The sequence below is a fragment of the Phyllobates terribilis genome, unplaced genomic scaffold, assembly GCF_046119375.1.
Source record: "Phyllobates terribilis strain yellow unplaced genomic scaffold, ASM4611937v1 Scaffold_5__5_contigs__length_657084704, whole genome shotgun sequence".
Lineage (NCBI taxonomy): Eukaryota > Metazoa > Chordata > Amphibia > Anura > Dendrobatidae > Phyllobates > Phyllobates terribilis.
The window spans coordinates 621,701,391-621,726,223 of NW_027362765.1; the positions used below are offsets into that span (position 1 = coordinate 621,701,391).

Below are 24,833 nucleotides of genomic sequence, written 5' to 3' on the forward strand. Positions count from 1 at the left end.
AGCACGATGCTCATCACTTATTATTATATGATCAGTGTTTTCAGGAAAGCATAACAATAGAAGAGTGACAACCTATAAACCTAAACACAGTCAATGTAATTAAAGGGAATATGTCACCAGGTTTTTGGTATCTGAGAACCGTGTGATGTGGGGTCAGAGACATTTACTCCAGCGTTGTCACTTACTGGGATTCTTACTATAGTTTTGATTAAAAACTGCTGCAGATCTAGCAGTGTGCTGAATGGGAAGCTCTGTATAACCCTACCTTCACCACTAATTGGCAGCTTTTTACCTATTTAAATTGTACATAGGAGGTTGCCAACCAGTGGTGGGGGAGGGGTTATACAGAACCCATGAGTATGGCGGATTACATAGCAGCAGGTTTACTAGTCTAGTGATAATCCCCTGCTGATAAAAGAGCGATTTTATCAGAACTTCAGGAAGCAGCCCAGTAAGTGTTACATCGCTGGAAACAGGATTTCTGCCCTTACATTATTATGCTCTCACATTAGGTGGCAAAAACATAGTGACAGATTCCCTTTAAGCACTGGACCAAATTGTACATAATCATAGAGACAGATTGATGTTTTTAAAAAAATGCAATGTACAATGTCATAGCTTTAAATGGCTGTATTTCACCTCCAGACCATTCATATGTTCATTTAGCTCTTGAAAAGACATTTCCAGCAATATCTTTGCATGGCCAGTCCGTTCCTCCATTACTGTGAAATCAGGGTTTGAATTTATATGCTAATAAGGCTGAAGAGCTATGGCAGATCTGGCTAATCTCATCCTGAAAATGTACCTACCTGCCACGTTAAAGTGAAGGTGACTCGATTTTTTTTTTGATTATATAATCAATTAATTTTAATACAAAATTAAATGTACACCAGCAGCTTGGTGAGAAGGCAACAAATGTTGGCACAATTATTAGAAAATGGAACAAACACGGTCTGGGGCTCAATGCCAAATTTCGCCTCGTGGGGTAAGGATGATTCTGAGAAGTCAGTAATCAGCCCAGAACTACACGGGAGGACCTGGTCAGTGACCTGAAGAGAGTGGAGACCACAGTCTCAAACATTACTGTTAGTAACTAGTGATGAACGAATATGTTAGATATTTGATCTCCAAACTTAAGTTCGACATGAATGTGGCACATTTGGATTTGTGATCGAAAAGGCGAGCAACATTTGTTAAATTCAGGAAAATCACCAACGTACTGAGAATTTGCACGGGTACGTAATTGCGGGGCAACTATAGCGTTTTTAACCATTTTGCTAGCATAGTGCTTGTGTATGATGAGTGGGGAGATTTGGTAGATGAGTGAGGGGGCTGGTGATAGCTCAGAAAAGGTCAGATCAGAGGCACGCTGTTTTCTTTTTTTTTTTTTCCTGTAGGCTGTAACTTTAAGTCAGGAATGTGCGGCTAGCCAATCAGAGCGCAGAAAGCATCCACACTGTCCAGACATAAGGGCTTCTGCAATCAGCTGCTGAAATCACATGTCCTTTCTATATAAAAAGCGGCCATGTTCCATCAGCGCCATTTTATGCATGTTAGACTCTTCTCCTGCACAATAAACAGCAAATACATACAAATCTCAAAAAAAGGCCATCTGGCCACAAAAAATCCGCCAACAAGAATCGGACATATACAGCAAAAAATGGCAGAATTAAAATATAACTTTTAATGGGATAATTAAAATCTAAATAGTATCTAGATACACACAAACAAACATAAATAGGGATGTTATTCACCCAGTGGGGTGGACTAGTTCAGAAAATACAACAGGAGATATATGTTCCTTAATTTACTACAATAATGTTTACTCCTTAATAGTAGAGAGAGACTATCATATGCAAACAGTGGAAATTCATAAGTAGAAAGAAAAGGAACAATCTCACCGGTCCTGCAGCACGAATTTCTCCACAGAATAGCACAGGGTTAATCCAGCGGTCATCCACCTCTGACCCTATAATGCCCTGTTCTCATATGCTGTCCCTAGGACCCCAAAGCTCCCGCCCTGACAAGGGCAGTCCACAGCTGACCCTAAAGATCTGATCAGCCCTACATAGACCCTACAGAAGTTTCCCAACGCGTTTCCTCACCATCAAGTGATTCATCAGGGGAGTAACAGAAAAATTATTATCAATGGTCTAGGGTATGGTAACCCTCCATGCAGGTATATAGAAAAGGCATTGGCAAAATAGCCACAGGTTGATTGCCTTAAGTATGTTCAGGTACAATTAATCCAAATAATTCCCATGTGTGTACCTTGAGACACATCTGGTCTCATTGGATAACACCGTAAATAGCAGCGAACTTTAGCCAATTAAAGCTCGTATATGCAAATGCCCCCTGCAGGAGCTAAACCCACCCACACATACATGCCCCAGCGATCCACAAACGCCCCATAAAGGGCAGACAGCGATCCCCTACCCCCCAAGGCAGGGTCCCCCCAATGAGACACATCTAAGACCCCCACAAAGAAAAATCCATTATAAGACCCCCTGAAAACGAGACAATCTAACACTTCCCATGCAATATGCTCCATTCTCACGCCATGGAACGCTGTTTGCGCTCCACCGATGTCACTTCCGGTCATGTGATCCACACCGCGGCGTCACTTCCAGTTTCTTGGAACGCAAGCCTGCGCTCCACCGCCGTCATTTCCGGTTTCGTGGAACGCAAGCCTGCGCTCCACCGCCCCATAGCCATCTCACAGACCCAAAATCAGTGGTCTCAGCAAGCATAGCACAATGACCGACCACAAAGAGCATCCCTACTATGTCATAAAGCCTGCACAATGCCCCTAAAGAGGGAATGTGCAAATGACAAAAAAAGGGGGGGGGGAAACGCCTCGTATACATAAGATCTATAAGACACACCCCCTATATATATATATATATATATATATATATATATATATACCTCATAAGCTTAAAGCCACACAACCTCCAGTGGGAGGATAAAAATGCAAAGAGTGAGGATATGTACAGGGGTTTATAAACGATCTTAGATAGCATGGGATAAGAGGGCATAATCAGTACATTAGAAACGAATAAGTGGTGAAAAGGGGGGTGAAGATGGAGAGGAGGGGGGGAGGGGAAAAGGAAGAAGTGAACGGGAGGGGGACAAAAAAGCTCAACTCACAGGGAGAATATATAAGTAGATTTGCATATAGGGATTCAGAGCCATATCCCTGTTCACTCTATCTCATACACATATGAAAGAGAAAAGGTGTATTTATACATTGATGTCCAAGCAGGTTCAAAAGAAGGTTATGTAATATCTAGTTCCAAAGAGTAAAAGAAAGTCCAAGGCTAAGGAAGCCAGCAGTATCGGGAGAAAAGTACAAGAGTTTACTCATCTATAAAGCAGTTGAATGTAAGTTGTACATTCAGCCCCATAGGGGCCATAGTTTTAAGTCGGAAAATCCACCTTGTTTCCTTCTGTAGGATTACACAATCCCAGTTACCTCCCCTATGGGGTTTAGGGACCTTTTCTATCCCCATGAACAAAATGGCCTTCTTGTCCCCTCCATGAAACTCATTAACGTGTCTCGCAATGGGTGTTTCCCTATGATGTTCAATGTCCCCCAGATGCTCGCCTATCCTCCGTCTCAATTTACGTTTTGTTTTACCAACGTACTCAAGGCCGCATTTACAGGTACCTTTATAAGCCACCCCTTGTGTACGGCAGTTAATAAAGTCCAGCACCCGAAATTCCCTGTCAATGTTATTGCCTCGGCATGTTTTACCACACTGTATCGATGAGCAGACCACACATTTTCCACATTTATAGCACCCCTTAGTCAAAGAGCCAAGCCAATTATCCTGTCTAGGTGCAGAGTAGTGACTATGTACCTAACGGTCCCGGAGAGAGCGGCCTTTTTTATATGTAACATGGGGGAACCCCCCAAGGTATGGAGATATATCTCCATCCATTTCCAAGATAGGCCAATACTTGTTAAGGATCTCCTTCGCCTCCCTAGCTCCGTTTCTAAAGGTTGTAATAAACCTAACCACTTCATCATCACCCTTAGGTTTAGAGGTCAACAGGCTGGCCCACATTTCAATCCTCTCTACGCCTGAGCAGACTCCCTCCCCAAAGACCATTGTTTCCTCCCACCAGCCCAGGAGCAGATTAGCGTAGGTAGGCGCACAAGGGCTACCCATCGCAGTGCCCCTGAGCTGGTGGAAGTACTTATGGTCAAAAGTAAAGAAATTTTTAGTCAAACAAAATTCAAGCGCTTTCAGCTTATATATATAGGGGGTGTGTCTTATAGATCTTATGTGTATGAGGCGTTTCCCCCCCCCCTTTTTTGTCATTTGCACATTCCCTCTTTAGGGGCATTGTGCAGGCTTTATGACATAGTAGGGATGCTCTTTGTGGTCGGTCATTGTGCTATGCTTGCTGAGACCACTGATTTTGGGTCTGTGAGATGGCTATGGGGCGGTGGAGCGCAGGCTTGCGTTCCAAGAAACTGGAAGTGACGCTGCGGTGTGGATCACATGACCGGAAGTGACGTCGGTGGAGCGCAAACAGCGTTCCATGGCGTGAGAATGGAGCATATTGCATGGGAAGTGTTAGATTGTCTCGTTTTCAGGGGGTCTTATAATGGATTTTTCTTTGTGGGGGTCTTAGATGTGTCTCATTGGGGGGACCCTGCCTTGGGGGGTAGGGGATCGCTGTCTGCCCTTTATGGGGCGTTTGTGGATCGCTGGGGCATGTATGTGTGGGTGGGTTTAGCTCCTGCAGGGGGCATTTGCATATACGAGCTTTAATTGGCTAAAGTTCGCTGCTATTTACGGTGTTATCCAATGAGACCAGATGTGTCTCAAGGTACACACATGGGAATTATTTGGATTAATTGTACCTGAACATACTTAAGGCAATCAACCTGTGGCTATTTTGCCACTGCCTTTTCTATATACCTGCATGGAGGGTTACCATACCCTAGACCATTGATAATAATTTTTCTGTTACTCCCCTGATGAATCACTTGATGGTGAGGAAACGCGTTGGGAAACTTCTGTAGGGTCTATGTAGGGCTGATCAGATCTTTAGGGTCAGCTGTGGACTGCCCTTGTCAGGGCGGGAGCTTTGGGGTCCTAGGGACAGCATATGAGAACAGGGCATTATAGGGTCAGAGGTGGATGACCGCTGGATTAACCCTGTGCTATTCTGTGGAGAAATTCGTGCTGCAGGACCGGTGAGATTGTTCCTTTTCTTTCTACTTATGAATTTCCACTGTTTGCATATGATAGTCTCTCTCTACTATTAAGGAGTAAACATTATTGTAGTAAATTAAGGAACATATATCTCCTGTTGTATTTTCTGAACTAGTCTTCTCCTGCACCCAGCTCCTGGGTAATGAGAGATATTAGCTAGATAGATGGAAGCTTCTGTGGAAGTCAGATAGTGTAGATAAGTCCTGTGCTGTGTACCTGTTCAATCGACTTTGCAGCACTTTTTTTTGCTTTTGTGCAATTTCTGAGATTCTGACAGAAAGAGCAGGGCCTGTGGCATATAACAATGTTGTGCATCGGTTGTACTGTCTGTGCTCCATGCAGACCTTCAATCTATTTTTTCACTTGCTAATGTGATCAAGCAAGCAAGCCCTTGTAGGCTTTTTTTTTTATTTTGTGTGGTTGAAATTCCACTAATGCAGGGGTTCTGAGTGCAGAGCACAAAAACGTTTTCTTTTCATTTGCTAATGTGATAGTGCAAGCTGTGTTAGCCCAGTTTGTCATTTGGTGGGTGAACTTCAGCTGTATGCACTGTAAAACAAATATATTTTTTCTGTTGGCAGGCAGAGTCCACCAAAGATTTTTTTGTGTGGCAAACGTCATACACTCTGCTATACGTCGGCTACTACGTTAGTGGAGGTGAACTTTAGCTGTTTTCAGAGTAAAAAAAAAAAGATTTTTTTATGTTGCTAGCCACATTCCAAACAATATTTTTTTCTGTCGCAAACGTGTTACCCTCTGCTATAAGCCACCTAGTCCTTTTAGTGGCGGTGAAATTCAGCTGTATTCAGAGCTTGTGCAGAGTCAAAAATCTATTTTTTGCTGTTCCTAATGTGATACTGCAGGCTAGATCTGAGTTTTGAAATAGTTTGGAAAATATCTCATATGCTATACAGGCATCATCCACAGTAAAAAAAAAAACTATTTCTTCTGTTACTAATGTCACACATTAGGGGACATCTCAGGGTGGTGCCAAGGGAGGGGGGTTCACTACGATCAAGGGGTGTTGGCGATACCAGAAAAACTGTTAGTAAGGCTACGTGCACACGATGCGTTTTTCATGCGTTTATGCTGCGGAATTTCCGCAGCGGAAACGCATCAAAAACGCATGGTAATCCGCACCCCATGGTCCCCAATGGCATTCCGCAATGTCAATGCACATGCTGCGGATTTTTCCGCAGCGTTTCTGCAGCGCTCATAAATCTGCAGCATGTTCATTAATTTTGCGGAAGCGCCGCCATTGACTTGCATTGAGACGCATAGAATGCGCGTCTGTACATTTGTACAAGCGGATTCTATGCGTCTCTATGGTACCCAGTTCTGGAAGAGAAAAGACTCTCATCCAGACCTGGGTACCATTGTACCTGTAAAAAAAAGAATAAAATAAAAAATAAAGTTTATACTCACCTGTCCGGCGGCTTCTCTCTGCTTGCCGGCAGCGCTTCTCCTTCCAGGACCTGAGATGACGTCGCGGTCATGTGACCGCAGGCTGTCTCGCGATGTGCCGGCAACCCAGAAGAAGCCAGGACGAGCGCTGCAGCACACGCCGGGGCATCGGGGGTAAGTATAGCTTTATTTTTTTTATTTTTACGGTCACACTGTATAAATCCATGCTGTTTGCATGGATTTATACAGTGTGACCTAGTTGTCAAGCACTTTCCAAGTGATGCTATCGCCTGGAAAGCGCTTGTCAATCCACATGCGGAAACGCATGTGAATCCGCATGTGGATCCGCATGTATTCTGCAGGAAAAACGCATGCACAATCTGCATGCGTTTTTTCTGCCAGGGAGATGCAGAAATGCTGCAGAAATTTTCTGCTTCATTTCTGCATCGTGGGCACATAGCCTGAAGCTGTTATTGAAGGCGAGGAACAAATGGAAGAGGTGATGGGCAATCAACTGTCAGAACATGAAGAGGATAATCATCCCCTCTCTGTTCGCGTTTGGCTGGAGGGGACGGAGGAAACAAGCATCAGAATTACCCAGCCACCAACTCCGCTTGGGCTGGAGCCTCATATGAAACAGCCTGACATATGAATGTGTTCTTGCTGCACTCTCTGCAACATGATCCCCTTATAGTTATGATTCGAAATAGTGCTGACTACTAGGTTGCCACTTAGCATCTTATAATCTATCTATGTGGTTAGATCCACATTATAAGGGTAAATTTTGCCAGATGCTTCCCTCCGCGAATGCTGGAGTATCGAAATACGCTATTACACAACCTTAAGATAGGTTTTCCTCAAGCCAGCAGTGAGGCACAGAGAGGTCATCGCAGCTCTACACTTCCAACCTCCGGCACGTCAATTCGTCAACGCCAAAATATTAGCAGTAGGGGAAGTGGCAGAAGCAATTTCTGTGAGTTCTGTCACACATTTTTTAGACCAGCTCGTGCACCTGCACAACAGAGTACAAGTCTGACACGTGGTGAACAACTGTAGAGGATGGTGCACTCCTGATTAAGTCTCCATCTACTGGGTAGTCTGTAGTGGAAGAGGTTTTGGTCTCCATACTACTTCTACTCTAGTGAAATTGATGCCACTTTGGTGATTTTAGGCCCTAATTAATTTAAAATGTGAACACTCCTGATTGGGTATCCATTTACTTGGTTGTCTGTAGGGGAAGAGGTGTTATTCCTAATTCTACAACTTCTACTGTACTGAAATTGATGCCACTTTGCTGGTGTCTGCCACTAATGTTTGGAAATGTGGGGAATCCTGATTAGGTCTCCATCTATTGTGCTGGCTGTAGTGGAAGCGGTGTCGGTCCCAATTATACTACTTAAACTCTAGTGAAATTGATGCCACTTTGGGGGTTTTAGGCCCTAATTTATTAAAATTTGAACACTCCTAATTAGGTCTCCATCTATTGGGTTGGCTGTACTAGAAGAGGTGTCGGTCCTAATTACACTATGTCTACAGTAGAGAAATTGATGCCACTTTGCTGGTGTCTGCCACTAATATTTGGAAATGTGGAGAATCCTAATTGGGTCTCCATCTATTGGGTTTGCCAGTAGTGGAAGAGTTGTCGTTCGCCATTATACTAGTTCTACTCTAGTGAAATTAATTCTTTGGTGCAGATATTTTTATCACAGGGGTACACAAGATATAATCAAACTTGGTTTTCTTAGTACTGTGGTTTATAAAGCAGGCTATATTTCATCTTTTAATTTTTCGGTGCTGATATTGTTCTCCTTACAGGTGTACACATTAGTAATGAGAGAGCACTAAATGTGCTCAACTTAGTGGTTCAGCGGTTTATCAAAACCTACCCAGATCTGCCAGAGCTGCTTGTGAAAGTGCAACGCGTGTGTGCTCATTTCAGAAAGTGAGCTATAGCTTCCGCCACCCTGGCAGTGCTTCAGCAGCGTTTGCAGCTTCCAGCTCACCGACTACTGTGCAATGTCACCACATGTTGGAAATAAACGTTGCAGATGTTGGGAAGGATTTGTGAGCCGCAGAGGGCAGTTGCTGAGTACCAGCTTCAACACGCCCATCGGCATTCAGGTCAGCCTCCGCACATAAGAGCTGATGAGTGGCATGAATGTCTGACATCTGTGCCGTCCTCCAAAACTTTAAGGACTCCACCAAGACGGTAAGCGGCGATGACGCCATAATTAGCATCACCATCCCTCTTCTCTGTCTACTGAAACACTCGGTGCTCACAGTTATAGGAGGCATTGCAGGCGGAGCAAGGAACTATGCATCTTAATGCTGATTGGGTGATAATGAGGAGGAGGAGGAGGAGGAGGAGAACATGGACAGTCGTCCACTTGGGGAGGACAGGGAAGTCTTGGCTGTCTTGAGAGTCTTGATATCCCTCTTTTAGTCTGTGGGAATGCTGTATGAGTTTTGCTTAATGACCTTCAGTGGCCTAAACCGTGGCTTTGCTTATGTATGTTATTTCTCAAAATGCATTGCAGATCAGGCCATTGTTCAACTCTGTAGTGATTAAATTCAAGGCGTAAAGAAAAATCATTGTCGGTGACTAAGCACCACCGAGAAGTGTGAGCTGATGTTGGACGAGCTGCCATTGCTTATGCAACAAGCTGCATTAGAGGACTTCCTGGGAGAAATGACAGCCGGAGTAGATAAGGTTTCCCTCTATGCCAGTCCTTTCATCGAGCTAAAGAATATGGTTGTGGTGAAATACAGCTCTCACCAAGAAGCAATGTCAGGCTTAAGAACATTGGGCCCACCAGGGGATTTGATCCTGAGGGACCACCTTTCTCCCCCGCTAAAGATCCCCATAGCAGCTGCAAAGTTTGCGCTATGAACTCTCCTGAAGGTGAGGTGGGCCTGTCCAACCCTGCCATGAAGCATCCCTGGCTAAGAAAAGTGTGTGGGAAGGTTCCCGGACAATGTATGGCTGTTTTTTTTTTACTGTGGACCCTGACCACATTCACTTGTCCACGTGTTTGTGGTTAGGCGGTCCTTCCCAGTAAGTGCAGTAAGTGTAATGTTCTGGGACCTGTGCTTTTGGAAGGCAGGGACGACATCTGGAGAAATAGTGGCGGCTGGACACTGAGTATGGAGACCCGGCCAACGCTGCCATGAGGTTGTGAAAAGCATCCGCCTCCACAAGCCTAAAAGGCTACACTTCAAGTGCAAGCAGCTGTCCAGAAATGTGGCAGTTTAGTATTTCTTCCTGTAGGTGGGTGGCTGGCTACATACTTGCGCTTGCATTCCAAATAACAGAAAACTGTGGAGATGGATGGCCTCATCATCATCACAACTTGAAAGGTTTGCGCTATGAACTCTCCTCATGGAGAAGCCAGGGCACACCGGAGGATTTTCCAGTTCTCTGGTGGCCTTGTCCAACCCTGCCGAGACGCAGCCCTGGCTAAGAAAAGTGTGTGGGAAGATTCCCGGACACACTATGGCTGCTTTTTTTGACTGTGGACTGGCTCAAGCAATCCATAAGATTGCAATCTACAGGTGCTTCTCACAAAATTAGAATATCATCAAAAAGTTAATTTATTTCAGTTCTTCAATGCAAAAAGTGAAACTCATATATTATAGTCATTACAAACAGAGTGATCTATTTCAAGTGTTTATTTCTGTTAACGTTGATGATTATGGCTTACAGCCAATGAAAACACAAAATTTATTTTCTCAATAAATTAGAATACTTTGACACCAGCTTGAAAAATGATTTTAAAATCCGAAATGTTGGCCTACTTAAATGTATGTTCAGTAAATGCACTCAATACTTGGTCGGGGCTCCTTTTGCATCACTTTCCATTAATATGCTTGGATATAGCATACTGTGAACAGCCAGCTTTTTTAGCAATGACCTTTTGTGGCTTACCCTCCTTGTCAAGTGTGTCAATGACTGCCTTCTGGACATCTGTCAAGTCAGCAGTCTTCCCCGTGATTGTGGAGCCTACTGGAACAGACTAAGGGAACTTTTTAAATGCTTAGGAAGCCTCTGCAGGTTTTTTTGTTAATTATTCTAATTTACTGAGATAATGACTTGTGTTTATATTGGCTGTAAGCCATAATCATCAACATTAACAGAAATAAACACTTGAAATAGATCACTGTTTGTAATAACTCTATATAATATGAGTTTCACTTTTTGGATAGAAGAACTGAAATTAATTAACTTTTTGATGATATTCTAATTTTGTGAGAAGCACTTGTATAAGATCCCTTCACTGGCTCCCAATTGCCCAGCGTATCCAGTTCAAACTACTAACACTGACGTAGAAAGCCATCCATAACCTTTCTTTTCAGTACATCTATGAACTAATCTCCCGATATATTCCCTTATGTAATCTCCGGTCTTCCCAAGACCTCCTTCTTTTCACACTTATTTGTTTCTCACGCAATGACCTCCAATACTTCTACCAAATATCCCCTATCCTCTGGAATTCTGTGCCTCAACACGTCCGATTAGCCACCACATTTGGACCCTTCAGACACAACCTGAAAACGCATCTTCAAGACAGCCTACAGCCTGCCATTGCCTCGCTGCCACCTCACCTCAACACCACCAGAGCTAATGCAACTCCACAACCTAATGTCTCCTGTCCCACCATCCTGTAGAATGTAAGGCCGCAAGTGCAGGGTCTATAAGACTTAAGATGCAATATGGCACCTTGGCAAAGCCCAGTTATGTGCTCCCTCTGATATCTAACAATAACACAGGTCATGCTGGAGAAACTTGCGCCTACTGGCACTCAGTGTCTTCAGCTCCTTTGTGAGAAACTAATGTTTGCTCAGCCAGTCTACCAAATAAAATTCCTCAGGTACGGGAGTTGTGGATGGCTTTGCTTCTGGTACTGGGTGCTAATTCCAAACCGTGGCGTGGCGTGCCATTCACTCAATATTCCTGGCTGGTTGGAAACAAGCTCATTCCCACAGAAAAGTACCAGCAAGCTAAGGAGATGGTGGCCTCTATCATCATGAAGGAGTTTGCTCGTTGTCTAGTAGTCTGGCTTTTATACTAAAGATCCTGCTCATTTTTATAGTTTTAAGTGAGCACGCAGAGACCGTGGTTTCTGCAGCAGCGCATCCAGGCCGTGATAGTGGCGGAGAAATTGCTGTACCATCAGGTTGAGGATGCGAGCCTTGCAATGTACTTGTCTAAGGTTGCCCCGGCTTGGGGCCGCCACCGGTTTTGCACCGTTATCACACACGGCCTTCCCTTGCTCCAGGTTCAGTGGAGACAGCCATTGCTCAAACTCGGCCTGGAGAGCTGTCCACAACTCTTCAGCTGTATGACTGCGATCTTCAAGGCATATTAATTTTAACACTGCCTGATTGCGATGAGACTTGGCTGCACAGTACGGAAGTGGGGGGGATTCTCTCTGCACTGTTGGAACATGTGTCTCATTAAGGCAGAGGTTGAGGGCGCATGTGGAGGCCCTAGAGGAGGTGGAGGATGCAGAAGCACTGGAGGAAGTATTGGATGCAGAGGTTTGTCCCGCAAGCCTTGAGGATCCCAACACTTGCTGTCTAGTGACACCTTGGTGTCTAGTAGTTTTGTTCTCCATCCCCTGGTGTGTAGTGGTTTAGTTCTCCAACCCTAGCTGTTTAGTAGGTTAGTTTTCCAACCACTGTTGTCTTATTAATTTAGTTCTCCAACCCCTGTTTTCTATTAGTTTAGTTCTCCATGTTCTGGTGTGTATTTATTTCTTTCTCCAACCTATCCATGCCCACCCCCAGGGTTTAACGTCTGGTGACGATGGTTTGGATTCTTCTCGGACCCTACTTCATCCGGGCCCGGATGAACTGAAAAAAATTTTGGGCATCTCTACACATGCTTTCCCCCTCTTGAGTCTGTGAAGCTGTGGATCAGACCTCTGATGCCCCGAAATAGAATGTGTGAACAGTTCTGCAGACTCGCCCATCTGTGCTTCCCCATAGTCAAGTTGGCCGGTTGGAGAGTTGTGACGTGGGTGAAAACAAGGGTAATTGGGGTACCACCTCTGAAGACTGTACTGTGTGTGATGTTAAGGTGGAGGAAGAGGAGCAGAGGCCACTTGATGCAGCACTTGTCATCTACTGGAGCACATGTTCTTCCTACCCCTCATCTACAAAGCGTACTGCTGTGCGACTGCAAGAGAAAGGGAGTGCAGTCGAGTAACAGAAGATTTCAAAATGCTGCACAATTGCTCACTGCAGCAAAAGTAATCTACTTTTCATCTCTCATATCATACGTGTTTCACAACCCTAAACAGCTATTCAGTACTTTCAAGTCCCTCCTCTGTCCACCAGCTCCCCCTCCCTCTCCTCTCATCTCAGCTGAAGACTTAGCCTCATTCTTCAAGCAGAATATTGACAACATAGGGCAAAGCTTTTGCTTAAAGTCCCAACAGCCCCTTCTCATAACGACTCAACTCTCCTCCTCCAAAACCAGATTCTCCGCCATCTCGGAAGATCATCTTTAGGCTATGTGTGCACGATCAGGATTTGAAGCAGAAATTTCCTGAGCGTTTCTGTATCTCCTTGGCAGGAAAAATGCTGGGCGTTTTTGATGCGTTTTTTATGCATATTTTGAAGCGTTTTTGTACATCAATGAATGCTTTTTGGAGCTAAATAAAGTTATTTGGTGGGACATTGTTTAAACCCTTGGATTACCGTCTGAACTGGAGTGAGTATATTGGTCAATTTAAATGATTAAGAATATGTCTGTTCTATTTCAAATAAAGTGCTTGCTCTGTGTCTTTATTTAGCTCTTTACTTTAATTAGTTTTGGTCATGAAAACGTCTGACACTTCTCCATCACCAAATAAAAGAGCTAGGTGTCAGCTAGTCCCATTCACCCAATCTTCATAAGCATTTTTATACATGTAATTTATGCGGCAGCTGTGAGCTAGTATTTTTAGCCAGGGAGGGTGCCATTTGCAAACATGGTTCCTGGCCATTATTAACAGCTCACAGCTGGTTCGTTAGCAGCTACGACCCCTGATCAGCACTCAGCAGCGCTTTGGATGCAGCATATTTTTGTTGCGTCCAAAATGCTGTGTTCTAATACTGCACTTTTGCTGTCGGTACATGTGAATCCATCGCATATAATGACACTTCAATCGGTCAAAATCTGCAGCGGAGACTAGAGTGTCCGCTACAGAAATTGTCATGCTGTGGGTGAGTTTGGGTACGTGGCCACGATCAGGAGCCGCTGCAGGTTTAACACTGCTTGTTTATACAGCGTCAAACTCGCAGCGTCCAGATGTTACAGCTTAGTGGATGGGATCTCTAGAAATCCCATCCACTAAGCTTGCATCTGAGGCTGCTAATCACCCGTGGACACTGACATGCCGCACGTCTTTCAGGACTGCAACATGTCAAATTCTCTTGCGGAGTCGCTTGTCTCTGCAACAGAAATTTGACCACTAGAAAGTAATGAATGCAATAAATCCGCTTGGTTCAGTGAACACATGTGGATTTACCTGCGTTCAATAGAGTGCAACATTTTGGATGAAGCAAAAATATGCGTACAAAGCGCTGCTACGTCCGGATCGTGGGCACAGAGCCTAAATTTAAAAAGAAAAAATTACGTGGTCTCCCGCGTCCTTTTTATAACCAGCAGAGGGAAAGCCGACCGCTGGGGGTTGATATTAGTAGCCGAGGAAGGGGCCATTAGCCAAAAATGTTCCCTGGCTATAAATATCAGCCCACAGCTGTTTGTTTAGCCTTTACTGGCTAGATTACAGGGGGACCCCAGAAAAAAATTAACATGGGGTCCCCTTATAAAATCTAATCAGCAAAGGCTAAACTAGACAGCTGTGGGCTGATATTAATAACCAGGGAAGGGGCCATGGATACTAGCCCCCTCCGCTGCTATTAATATCACCCCTCAGCAGTCCCAGAAATGGCGCATCCATAAGGCACTTAGCCTCGCTCTTCCCACTGCTCTGTAGCGGTGGCGAGTGGAGCAATGGGGTTGGGGTTCACGTCAGTCTTGTATTGGCGGCTGACGTGAAGCCCAGGTTAGTGATGTAGGGCGTCTATAAGACGCCCTCCATTATTAACCGCGTAGTAAAATAATCGGCGTTTTTTCAATAAATACACGGTCATAATAAAGTATTTTAACGAAATAAAAAACACACGGTTTTTAAAAAAATTTTTTATGGTACTGGATCCGCGAAACCCTCGATCTTCTGAAAAAAAGTGAAAAAACAAACAACCATATCCCTCACCTGTCCGCCGTCAACGACATACTCCATATACCACCAACGATTGTCCCACGACGATCCATGTCACTTCTACAGAGGTGACATCAGCCAGCACTGATGTCACTGCTGTAGAAGACAGCAATGTATACTGACAGGAGTGTAAAATCACTCCTGTCCGTATGCATTGCTGCAGGAGGTCACTGGGGTTCATCAGCTGAAGATCAGACGATGAGCCCTGATGAGCTAACCACTGTGGGAGCATTCTTGAGAATGTTCAGACCATGATGTCACATAATCGATCAGCTGATCTCTACGTCACCGCAGGCGGTACACTGTGGGAGCGATAGCACTCCCACAGTGTACCGCCGGCTGCCGGGATGAGAGCATCGCCACTGGGGGCCGCCGGACAGGTGAGTATAAGATTTTTTTTTGTTTTTTTAGTTTTTTTTTTTTTTTTTTAACTGCGGTTGGTTCCTGGCTCTGCTTAGGAGAGCTACTGCTCCCCTCAGCAGCGCCGCTCTCGCTGTTATCAGCGGGAGCGGCGGTTGGATGAGAGGAGCAGTAGTCCTCTTTCGACGCGGGTACCACCTGCACTGCGTTTCCGCCGCGAATTCGCGGCCATTGGCTTTAATTGAAATGCAACAAATCCGTAGGTATAGATATACCTGTGGGTTTGCTGTGGTTTAGTGCAAGTCAATGGGCGCGAATTCGCGGCGGGATCACGGAAGAAATGGTCATACTGTAGTTTTTACCTTAATTGTTATCCGGAGCAGAAATTTCCGCATAATGTGCATAGCACATCTGGATTACCATTGCTATAGCTGGCAGACCTATTAACAAGCGTTTCCGCAGCGTTTCCACGGCGGGAAAACCACCGCGAAAACGCATCGTGTGCACTTAACCTTACTCTCCAAATCACATCTCACCACCTGTGAACTCGGCCTAATACATCCCACCTCATTCCAAACCATACCACAGTCTTCATCCCAACCCTAACCCTCCTCTTGTACCTGTCACTAACAACTCTGCTTCCCTCTTATCTCTTATTGTCACAATCGCATACAAGATTTGTCCCGTGCGTCTCCGTTATTGTGTAACTCTGCACCCCACCACATCAGAATCTCGCCTTCTGTGGAAACCTTGAAAAGGAAGCTGAAGACCCATATCTTGTGACAAGCGTACAATCTGCGGTAACCCTCACTCCAGCATACTGCTGCACGACTAGCTGTACCCTGACCTACTGTATCCTCACCCATTCCTTGTAGATTGTTTGTGTGCCCTCACGGGCAGGGTCCTCTCTCCTCTTGTACCAGTCGGTGAGTCACCGACGGTGACTCCTTTTCACATGTAAATGTCACTGTAATAGTAATAATAAGTATAGTATTTGTACTCTGGGTCAATTGATGGCACTTTCCAGTTGTCTACCCCTAATTTGATGTGTTTTGGCAGCTTTTGGGCCCGTTTGAAGGTGTTGTGTATGCATTTTTTTTTTTTTTGCCCCCCATTGAATCCTATGGTGTTCGGTAACGTTCGACGAATAAATTGGCGAATATTGTAAATTTGGCGATCATAATCCGAACCAAAATTTTGAAACATTCGCGCATCTCTATTAGTAACACACTACGCCGTCATGAATCCCCCTGCTCTCACCAGCACATGTCCAGGCCCGTTTGAAGTTCGCCAATAACCATCTGGATGATCCAGAGGAGGCATGGGAGAAGGTCATGTGGTCAGATGAAACCAAAATAAAACTTTTTGGTATCCGCTCCACTTGCTGTGTTTGGAGGAAGAAGAATGAGTACAACCCCAAGAACACCATCCCAACTGTGAAGCATGGTTTGGGAAACATAATACTTTGGGGGTGCTTTTCTGTAAAGGGGACAGGACGACTGCACCATATTGAAGGGAGGATGGATCGGGTCATGTACCATGAGAATTCAGCCAACAACCTCCTTCCGTCAGTAAGAGCATTGTAGATAGGTCGTGGCTGAGTCTTCCAGTATGACAATGACCCAAAACACACAGCCAGTGGCCCCGTAAGAAGCATTTCAAGATCCTGGAGTGACATAGCCAGTCTCCAGACCTGAACCCAATAGAAAATCTTTTTGATGTACAGTACAGACCAAAAGTTTGGACACACCTTCTCATTTAAAGATTTTTCTGTATTTTCATGACTTTGAAAATTGTACATTCACACTGAAGGCATCAAAACTATGAATTAGCACATGTGGAATTATATACTTAACAAAAAAAGTGTGAAACAACTGAAAATATGTTTTATATTCTAGGTTCTTCAAAGTAGCCACCTTTTGCTTTGATGACTGCTTTGCACACTCTTGGCATTCTCTTGATGAGTTTCAAGAGGTAGTCACCGGAAATGGTTTTCCAACAATCTTGAAGGAGTTCCCAGAGATGCTTAGCACTTGTTGGTCCTTTTGCCTTCACTCTGCTGTCCAGCTCACCCCAAACCATCTCGATTGGGTTCAGGTCTGGTGACTGTGGAGGCCAGGTCATCTGGCGTAGCTCCCCATCACTCTCCTTATTGGTCAAATAGCCCTTACACAGCCTGGAGGTGTGTTTGGGGTCATTGTCCTGTTGAAAAATAAATGATGGTCCAACTAAACACAAACCGGATGGAATAGCATGCCGCTGCAAGATGCTGTGGTAGCCATGCTGCTTCAGTATGCCTTCAATTTTGAACAAATCCCCAACAGTGTCACCAGCAAAGCACCATCACACCTCCTCCTCCATGCTTCACGGTGGGAACCAGGCATGTAGAGTCCATCTGTTCACCTTTTCTGCGTCGCACAAAGACACAGTGGTTGAAACCAAAGATCTCAAATTTGGACTCATCAGACCAAAGCACAGATTTCCACTGGTCTAGTGTCCATTCCTTGTGTTCTTTAGCCCAAACAAGTCTCTTCTGCTTGTTGCCTGTCCTTTTAAGTGGTTTCCTAGCAGCTATTTTACCATGAAGGCCTGCTGCACAAAGTCTCCTCTTAACAGTTGTTGAAGAGATGTGTCTGCTGCTAGAACTCTGTGTGGCATTGACCTGGTCTCTAATCTGAGCTGCTGTTAACCTGCGATTTCTGAGGCTGGTGACTCGGATGAACTTATCCTCAGAAGCAGAGGTGACTCTTAGTCTTCCTTTCCTGGGGCGGACTGACTGACCTTCATTTCTTAAAGTAATGATGGCCACTCGTTTTTCTTTACTTGGCTGCTGTTTTCTTGCCATAATACAAATTCTAACAGTCTATTCAGTAGGACTACCAGCTGTGTATCCACCAGACTTCTGCACAACACAACTGATGATCCCAACCCTATTTATAAGGCAAGAAATCCCACTTATTAAACCTGACAGGGCACACATGTGAATTGAAAACCATTTCCGGTGACTACCTCTTGAAGCTCATCAAGAGAATGCCAAGAGTGTGCAAAGCAGTCATCAAAGCAAAAGGTGGCTACTTTGAAGAACCTAGAATATAAGACATACTTTCAGTTGTTTAACACTTTTTTGTTAAGTATATAATTCCACATGTGTTAATTTATAGTTTTGTTGCCTTCAGTGTGAATGTACAATTTTCATAGTCATGAAAATACAGAAAAATCTTTAAATGAGAAGGTGTGTCCAAACTTTTGGTCTGTACTGTAGCTGAAACTCAATGTTGCCCAGCAACAGCCCCCAAACCTGAAAGGCTGTGTGCCAACTATGCGTCTTTTAAGCGTTTCCGCTGCGGCAATTCTGCTGCAGAAACGCTTAAACGCTTGGTAGAAGGTCTGCCATTTTCCCCAATGATAATCCGTGCACATGCTGTGGAAATTTCCGCTGCGGAAAAATCCGCAGCACTATCAATTATTTTGTGGAAGCGCGGTGTTTTCGCCGCCATTGACTTGCATTGGAACGCATGTCATCCGCATCACTGGATCTGTACATGCTGATTCCATGCGTTTCAATGTGCGGATGGTACCCGGGTTTTCAGAAGAGGAGACTCTCCTCCGGACCCGGGTACCATAGTACCTGTAAAAAAAAAAAAAAAAGAATAAAATAAAAAATAAATATTATACTTACCTTCTGATGGTCCCCGGTGTCCTTGTCTCGGCTTGCCGGCAGCTCGCGGTAGACTAAAGGACCTGCGGTAACGTCATTTAGTCATGTGACGGGTCACGCGACCGCTGATGTCGGCAAGTCCTTTAATCTACCGCGAGCTGACGGCAAGCCGAGACAAGGACGCCGGGGGCCATCAGAAGGTAAGGATATATTTATTTTTTACCATTCTTTACGGTCACACTATATAAATCCATGCCGGTTGCATGGATTTATATAGTGTGACCAAGTTGTCAAGCACTTTCCAAGTGATGCTAAAATCGCTTGGAAAGCGCTTGTCAACCCGCATACAGAAATGCAAGTGAAGAATGCTTCACATTCGCATGTCCCTGGCAGAAAAAACACATGTACAATCCGCATGTACAATCCGCATGTACAATCCGCATGCGTTTTTTTCTGTCAGGGGAGATGCAGAAACGCTCAGGAAAAATCCGGAGCATTTCTGCATCGTGGGCACATAGTCAAAGATCTGGAGAAGATCTCTATGGAGAAGTGGGTCAAAATCCCTGCTGCATTGTGTGCAAACTTGGTCAAGAACTACAGAAAATGTCTGACCTCTGCAATTGCAAACACAGGATTCTGTACCAAATATTAAGTTAGGTTTTTCTGTATCAAATACTTATTTTATGCAATAAAATGCTAATTAATTATGTAAATATCCTACAATGTGATTTTTTTGGGGGGATTTTTCTTAAGATTTGTCTCTCACAGTTGAAGTGTACCTACGATACAAATTACAGACCTCTATTCTTTGTAGATGGGAAAACTTGCAAAATCAGCAGTATATCAAATACTTATTTTCCCCACTGTAGTTGCAATATATACTTTTGTTGCAAAAACATTCAATTGCATACTTCTAAAGATGACATTTTCTCTGCTTATGAAAAGGCCTTATTTCAACATTTTTGGCATTCAGAGGTAGTAGTAACATTATGCAGAACCTGCTATGTTTGTGTGACATACCCACTTTCTCAAGTGCTTGAATGTAGCAGGTTCTACATAATGTTGCTACTACCCCTGTGAATGCCAAAAATGTTGAAATAAGGACTTTTCGTACGCAGTGAATATGTCTTAAGAACCATGGAATTTAATGTTTTTGTCACAAAGTATATATTGCAACTAAAAGGTTTTTAAAGGTAACCTGTCACCAACCAGGTAAGAGAGAATATACTTTGAAGATCAGGCCAGGGAGTATAGCCGGAGATCAGACTAGTCCGGCGCAGACACAGGTGTTTGACTCATCTCTACCTTGAATCTACATGGGTAATCAGCTGCTGCAGCGCTGAGAAGAGTCAACCTGGAGCGGCACCAGACTAGTCTGGTCACCACCTATAGTCCTCGGATGTTCAAAGTATATTTTCTCTGAAACGCCAGAATAAAGTTCCTGACTGCAATTGTGCAGCTAGGCTGGGATTTATTCTGCCTGTGGTTTGGGCAGCATAAATGTCCTGACAGGTTCCAGTTAATGACCGTGTAGGGGACCTAAAGAGTAGCATTTTCGATATTTGCAGATTATACTAATCACTGAAATCCAATCAACACAGTGGAGGATAATTTAAAGAAGTTGTCCACTACTTTATCCCCCCCCCCACCAATGTATCCCCCCGGGGCCCCTAAGACTTATTGTAAATACCTTCTGTTGCTGATACTGCCTGTGAGCTGCGCTATCGGTGGGCACTCACAGGCATCACGTGACCCCGCGCTGACGTCACAAGTGAGGCGTGACTCAGTGCTGGGGTCCTCGCGGTGGCGGCTGGATTGTGGGCGGGGTTACCCCCCCCGCGTCACACCCAGCATCCACCGCGCTTTCCCAATGAATGGGGAGAGGCAGAGCACGCGGTGGATGCCGGGTGTGACCTGGGGTAACCCCTCCCACAGCCTGACATCCACCGTGGAACCAGGAAGATCGTGACCCCTGGCTGCTGCCTGCACTTGTTGTGACATCAGCGGATGTCAGAGCCGGCTGCAGCCGGGGATCACGTGATGCCTGTGAGCAGCCAGTGATAGCGCCTCTCACAGGCATTATCAGCAACAGAAGGTATTTACAAGAAGTCTTCGAGGCCCTGGGGGGAATATAAAGTAGTGGACAACCCCTTTAACAATACAGAAGGATTTGGTGAAGCTGGAGGCTTGGGCTGGAAAATGGCAATGGAAGTTTAGCATAGTTAAATGCAAATTCATGCACGTGGGCAAAAGAAAAAATGCATGTAGGAATGAGTCATCAAAAATGTAAAGTGTTAATGTTTTAATTTATAAAAAATATATTTTGATAGTATACAATATGAAAAATGTTAAAAGTTTATATATTTTCAACTTTCAAACATTTGTGGGAGCAGCTTCTGAAAGTTTGCTATGAAAACCTAGTGTACTACTAACTCACACTTCGACTGCAGTAAATGTTGGCGCGATCTGCTCTCGTGTTTAATGTCATTCCTCCCTTGCCCTTTTAAGCATCTGAAATAGGATATGGGAGGTTGACTTTTTGGATCACCGTGCAGTGCTATTTTGTTGTTGACTGCAAAGTGATACCTGTGGACAGTCACTGAGGATAGCTGGCATTGTTAATTTTGCTAGCGCTGCACTGCTCACTGACATTTTTACGGATGTCAGAGTGGATCAGTCATATAATTGTGGCTGCATATTCAGTATCGCACATGATAGGATTGCAAACACTGCTCTGCGGACTGCATTACAAATAATAGGATTAGGTACAAGACTTAGCGGATTGTATCACACATTAATAAATACACGGCTCAGTGGACTGTATCACACATGATAGCCATGTATATAATCCTATCTGGACTATATCATGGCCGAGCGCTCCTGCGTTCATGGCTGACTGCTTATCTCTGGGAGAACAATGTGATTGGCAATCTGAAATCAGACATGTGATTGACATCTCTTTTGACCATCAATTGGCCGACGCCCCCATACACATTAGACTGACAATATCGGCGGTTCAGCCGACAATAGTCTAATGTGTATTATTGGATCCGTCGGGTTTCATCTGAATCACGTCACTTGGAGATTTAGATGGAAACCCTGATTTAAGTTCTCAGTGTAGATTGCAGGATAAATGTAATCCAAAATGTCATGTAAAATGTTCCCAACAAAAGCTTCATGTCACAGGTGTGTCAGGTGTAATAGAAAGCCGTTCTGGATCTGGCTGTAGAAGGTCACTGTGCTTGGCATTACAGACGCCTTCTTAATACTTCTTCCTTTAGGACCCAGCAGCGACCTCCCTTCTGCTGCTGATTGAAAAAACCCTTGATTGAGAGTTAAAAGCACTCAGTTTGCTCCAGGAAATCGCCGGTGATACTTCTATGTACCTTTGTGCAAGCTTGGAGCACTAGCAGTCAGCTTTCTTCTTCTCCGGTGCCCATGGAGGACAGTTGGCGTTAATCCTGTGGTGTCTGTTTAAGCTAAGTTTATCCCCTTTGTTTGTCTACATTGTTGTCTTTAGTTTGTAGTGGGGCCTGACCAGTGCTCACCCCTCCCCCTCCCTATCTAGGACCAAGCTCTAATGATATCCAGGGCTTAGGGTCCTGCTCGGCGATAGGTGTGGGACCTATATACGGACAGTAGGGTAGGCAGGGTGAGATTAGACTTGCCTAGGGTCCTCCATTCCCCCTTTCCCTAGTGTTTGATCTTCCTTCCCCTCTTCTCTTCATTTTGCACTTGGTCTTTCCCACACCTTGCATGACACTTCAACTTCAATCACAAAAAAGCAAGTTTCCACTCAGGTCTGTTATCTTTTAACAGAAATATAGGGGGCTTCCACGTTACTGGTAACCGTACACACAGGCTTTGAAAAAGCAAAATGCACCCCCCCCTCAAAAAAAAAAAAAAAATCCTGTGAATTCTGTGCTTCCGAATCCAAATGCACACCTCCCTTCTAAGCCACACAGTGTGCCTAAACCATATTTAGCGTCCACATGTTTGTCAGTACTTTAGCGATGAGAGCCTCCTTAATTTACAGGGTGCGTGTCTCCAGAAGCATGAGCTGGGCATAATGTATACGGGCACTACAATGTACGTTCACTGCACTGTACTATACTGGGCACTACTGGAGCAGATTTGCAATTTTAATTCGGCAACAACAATTGCTTTTTGTTTCTGGAAAACACCCATGGAGTCAAAATTGCCACTACACTTGTAGATAAATTTCCAGAGGAGTGTAATTTTCAAAATGGGGTCACTTGAGGGGTGATTCTACTGTTCTAAAAAACTTAAAGGCTCTGTATATGGAGTCCACATAGCTCTCAGTCCCTCCCGAGTCTTGCCATGTGGCTAAACAGTACTGTACAGATGCATATGGGGTATTGCCACGTTCAGCAAAAATTGTGACCAATTTTGGTGCCATTTTCACAATTTTTCCTGTGTTAAAACATAAAATTTGGTGTTAAAACATTTTTTGTGGTGAAAATTTAATTATTTTCTTCACCGTCCAGTGGTACAAGGTTTTGTGACATACCAGTGATGTCAATAGGATCACTGCACCCTTTGATGAATTTGAGGGGTGTAGTTTGTAATATGTGGTCCCTTATGGGTTTCTGCTGTTCTGGTACCTCAGGGTCTCTACCAATGTTGCATGGCATGAGCAAACCATAGCAGAAAAATCCGCACTATAATATGGTGCTCCTTCCCTTCTAAACTTTGTACTGTGCTTCAAAAGTTGTTTTTGACCACAAATAGGGTATTGGTGTACATAGGAGAAATTTTGTAATAAATTGTACCATTGGTTTTCTCATATTTAACCTTGTGAGAATGAAAAATGTGGTGCTAAAGCAACATTTTTATGTGAAAAATGTTTGTTTTTTTATTTTCACGGCTCAACGTTATGAAATTCTGTGAGGCACTTGTGGGTTCAAGGTGCTTACCACACCTCTAGATAAATTCCTTGAGGGGTATAGTTTCCAAAATAAGGTCACTTGTGGGGGTTTCCAGTGTTTAGGCATACCATGGGCTCTTCAAACCCAACATGGCGCTCACAAACCATTCTATCAAAGTCTGCACTAAAAACATCGCTCCTTCCTTTCGGAGCTTGGCAGTGCGCCCAAACAGTAGTTTCCCACTACATAGATTGTCGTACTCAGGAGAAATTGCACAACAAATTTTGGTGTCCGTTTTCTCCTGGTACCCTTGTGAAAATGAAAAATTTTGAGGCTAAATCAACATTTTTGTAGGAAAAATCTTAATTTTCATTTTTACTGCTCAACGTTATAAAATTCTGTGAAACATCTGTGGGTTCAAGGTTCTTACGACACCTCTAGATACATTTTTTTAAGTGAATCAAGGATATAAGAAAGGAGATTTCTTGAGAAGGGATATCCCAGAAGTATACGGAGGAATGCGATTAAACGCATTAAAAACTTAAACCCTACAATTTGAAAGGTAAATTGCTGTTCTGTTATTAAACATGGCTGCTCAACATTTAAAGAGGTTGTCCACTACTTTTATATTGATGTCCTAGCCAAAGGATATGCCATCAATGTCCGATCGGCCAGGATCAAACACCCGGCACCCACACCAATTCCTCTTTTTTATCATTATTTTTTCTTTGTTGCGTTATATGCATTTCTTTTCTTAAACTATGTTGAATATGTCACCTAAGTTCCCTATTAAAGGGAGGAGGTGTTTTCTGTTATATTGTACTTCAAGGAGTCGATCTGATTCCGAAACTCATTGTGTGAATAAAGATTGCATTAACACACATCCAGTTCCTGTACTCCTTGGCAGCGGCCATGAACCGCCACTCCTGTTTTCTTTCAGTCTTCGTTTAGGATCATCAGATGCCAATGATTATAACATCATTAGAAAGCATGTTAAGGGGAAATATAATATTGCAAATTA

General features: G+C 44.1%; 1 protein-coding gene across 1 annotated transcript in view; it reads left to right on the forward strand.

Moving 5' to 3' along the window:
* TMEM132A (transmembrane protein 132A) overlaps positions 1–24,833 on the forward strand; it is a 279,841-nt gene that overhangs the window by 48,650 nt on the left and 206,358 nt on the right. The window lies entirely within an intron of this gene.